General features: G+C 42.9%; 1 non-coding gene across 1 annotated transcript; it reads right to left on the bottom strand.

The window, feature by feature from the left end:
• Positions 1–2579: 2579 nt before the first annotated feature.
• LOC120105460 lies at positions 2580–2685 on the bottom strand. The gene has a single exon (XR_005507857.1). It is a non-coding gene; the product is annotated as a small nucleolar RNA R71 (small nucleolar RNA).
• Positions 2686–3849: the final 1164 nt, after the last annotated feature.

Genomic DNA, 3849 nt, shown 5'->3' with positions numbered 1-3849 from the left:
GCTCCTAGGGACATTCGAGCTCAATAGGACGAAGATCAACGAAAGTTGCACCAATTTCGCTCTGTGGCTCAGTTGATATCTAGGCAAGCTTTGTCCCTATAAGGGAGATAGTTCATCTGTTCGAGGCAAGTAGGTTTTAAGTGGGATCTTTGCGAACGCATCGTGACCCCTCCACTTACCTGGAAGCTTACCTGGTCAACTCGGTTCATTAGACCGGATTGGAGGTTTAGGTGCCCTCTTCAAATCAGTTAGGAGCTGTCTAGTGATTTTAGGACAAATACAAGGATTGATGTGTTTTTCTTTCATTGCATGCTTGATTGATCAAGTACTAGTGTATGCAAGGGAGTCGTTCTAGAGTACGTGACCTATTACCTTTTGACCCTAAAATAGAACGGACCCTTAGAAATATTCGAGCTGAGATCAGAACAATAGAATCATCCCCACCTCTTGAGATGGCTAAAGAACAACTGATGAGAGCACAAAAGTGCGCTCTACACATCACTTAAATTAGCATTATTACTAACAAATAATGATAACAGTGCTGCATTAATATTTTATTTTTGTGGGGTGCAGGTGTTCGTAAATCAAAGTTAAAATGCGCATTGGGCCCAAAAGATGCATCACCGCAGGTGACCAGTCAACTGCATGGTTCAACCCCAGTTGCACACTAGAAGGAACCTAAGTTCAGCCAGCCAGTTCGCTGCAACCAATTCCCAGAAGCCCATGCATCTCAGCCCGATGGAGCCCACGTGCAACTCATCATCTTCACCGTTCAGTTTCCAGTGCATCCATCTCATCCTCCCGTGAAGTCTCCCAGCTTCCATAGAGCATCTGAGTTGCAGTTTCCCCCCACATCTGCGGATCAGATCGAGTGCCTTCCGCATGTGGATTAGCTTCCGAGTTTTTCTGCCATTGATTTAGCAGCTGTCGGTTCCAATCCTCCTTCCGTTCGAGAGTATCCCCATCCGTTTGCTTCCGAGTTCATCCATACGCGCCTTCCAACCGTCCGTGAAGCATCTCCTAGCATTCTCAGCTTCCACGTTCCAACTCTCAGCGTTCAATCCGCCTGCATGCGATCCAATCACCTTCAGCCGTCCAAGCTTCATCTTTAGCTCTCAACTTCTTTCCATGAGCATCCGGCCGTTTGCATCCAGCCTTCCGCATTTCCGGATTTTTCTCCCCACCAGCACATCATCCGAATCCAGCATCCCAAGCTCGTGATTCCAGCATCCCACGATCTTCAGCCTTCCTCAGATTCGCGCATCCAAATCTCATCCTACGGCCAGTAGTCCATTCCGAGTCCGCATGTGATCAGCTCCCAGCGAACTGTGGTTGTTACGTGCACATCATCTGAGTCCCAAATCCTCGGCGTCCGTTTTGAGCTCCTCTCCACGCGCGATCAGGGGAACCATCGCAGGAGGATCTATATGAAGGGAGTCCGCTCGGCTGGGGAGGAGGGGTCTGGGCTATTGAAGAAAAAAAAAACAGAGGAGCTCCCCCTGTCATTAGAGAAAAGAAGAGAGGGAAACAGGGGAGCCCCTGTTAGGGAAACAGGGGAGCCCCTGTTTCCGAAAAAAAAAGAAAAAAGAAAAAAAAAAGAAAGAGGGAAAAATGAAAGGGGGATTAATGCATGAAATGAGTGGATAATTTCTTAGGGAGGGAGATGGATGAACCTTTGATGTATTGCTCTTTGAAGTAAACTCTAAACTTTTGCCTTGAATGAATTATATTTACTGATATGTTTTTGATCCATGCGTAGTTATTTCGTAGATAGTTCTTAAATGGATTATGATTATTGATATATGGATTGCTTTAGTATTTGATTCGTCGTAGACGTAGAAAGCACGACGAATGCTTAGAAATTGAGTTCATATGTTTATGAAACATATACCATGATTAGATCTATCCTACCACTCATTTTTAATCAAGAACCATAGAGTTTATTTCTTGGATGCAATATCATCAAGGGAGATTCCAGATCCCTACCATATTTATTTTATTGAACTTTGTTTATTGCTATATTGTTCTCCGATTTTAATTTCTGAAAATCAAAACATAATTTTAATCCACAAATTTATCGAATTAATTAATCTAAAATTATATTAAATAATCTCATATATATTTCGTTCCCTGAGGATTCGACCTCGGACTTCCGAGAATTTACTACTTGTGCGATTCTCCTGCACTTGGGAGAACAATTTTATTTTTGCATCAACAACCCAAACTCCTGAGGGAGTACTTTACTCCCACCATTTACACTTCCCCATCTTGCATTCGATTACCTGAAGTAGCAGCTGTACAATATGACAAAAAGTCTAGTGTGATCCAAATGCTCCCATCTTTTTATGGGCTCACCATTGAAGACCTATATAAACATCTAGATGAATTTCTTGAGATTTGCACCACTGTCAAGATTCAGAACTTCACTGATGATGCTCTGAATCTTAGATTATTCCCCTTCTCCCTTAAAGATAGAGCCAAATAATGGCTGAATTCTTTAGAAGCCAACTCGATTCGTTCTTGGGATCAAATGCAACAAGAATTTCTTAAAAAATACTTTTCCATAGGAAGAACGAACTAGTTTAGACGTGCCATCACAAGCTTCTCCCAAACTGAGGAAGAGGAATTTCATGAAACTTGGGAGAGATTTTGGGACCTAATCCGCAAATGCCCACATCATCAAATACCTAAATGGAAGTTAGTGCAATGTTTCTATGACGGATTGACTGAACGAAACCGTCAGATGATTGATGCTGCATGCGGGGGGACTTTCATGCTTCAAAATGAGAATGAAGCATGACAATTATTTGAAAATCTTAATGAAAACTCCCTCCACCATGCTTCCTGTTCTCGTCAAGCACCCCCGAGTTCTCAAAGAAAAGGGACCATTTGTGAAATAAGTCTTTCTATGGACCTGTCTAGCAAGGTAGATGCATTGTCCTATAAGATTGACCAACTGATGATAGATGGGCATTTCATTAACTCTTCCCAAGCACAAGTGTGTACTATCTGTTCTAGCCCATCCCACCCTATTCATGAGTGCCCCTCATTACCCCAATTTTCCGAACTCGTGCAAGAACACATCAATGCTGCTCAAACCCAGCCTAGACCAGGTAATGACCCATTTTCCAATACATATAACCCAGGATGGCGGAATCATCCAAACTTATCTTGGAAGCAGCAAGCTTCGAATACTGCCCAACCCTATTCCCAAAATTTTCAAAACCCTCAGAATTTTTAAACCCCATAAAATATTCATCCCTACCGTCCCTCGACTTAATTTCAACACACTTCTCCTCCACCCCAAAGAAACACAGCCTTTGAGGAGAAAGTGTTGAACGCCCTTCAAGGTTTGGAAACCATTACACAATTGGTGCACTCTCACACGCAATCCATCACCAAGCTAGAATCCCAAATGGGGCAACTAGCTAATGCACTGAACAAGCGAGAGGAAGGAAAGCTTCCAAGCCAACCACTAAGTAATCCTAGGGGACAATGTTAGGATCCCACATATGCCATGAAAATTCGAAATAATTTTCAGATTGCAGTGGAAAAACATATGCGGGATCCGTTCATCGCATGAACGTGTTTTAAAACCTTTCATTTGTAGATAGATTAGAATTAAATTATTTTAAACCATTTTAAAATTATTAAGAAGATCAGATCTTCACCTTGTGCGGGTAGATGGTCTCCGCAAATCTGATTTACGTGGTATTTGATCAAGGCTCAGTGGAAGCCGCACACGCGTCCGGCCTCTACAGGTATCCACACGAAGTACTGACTCGATCGAAGCCTTTGGATCTCACCGGGGTGCTAGCTCCCTTGCAGAGATGGCTATGGATGGCTGAA

Source organism: Phoenix dactylifera, unplaced genomic scaffold, assembly GCF_009389715.1.
Source record: "Phoenix dactylifera cultivar Barhee BC4 unplaced genomic scaffold, palm_55x_up_171113_PBpolish2nd_filt_p 000291F, whole genome shotgun sequence".
NCBI lineage: Eukaryota > Viridiplantae > Streptophyta > Magnoliopsida > Arecales > Arecaceae > Phoenix > Phoenix dactylifera.
Note: the sequence above shows the minus strand (reverse complement) of the source record. Positions and strands in the feature narration are given on the sequence as shown.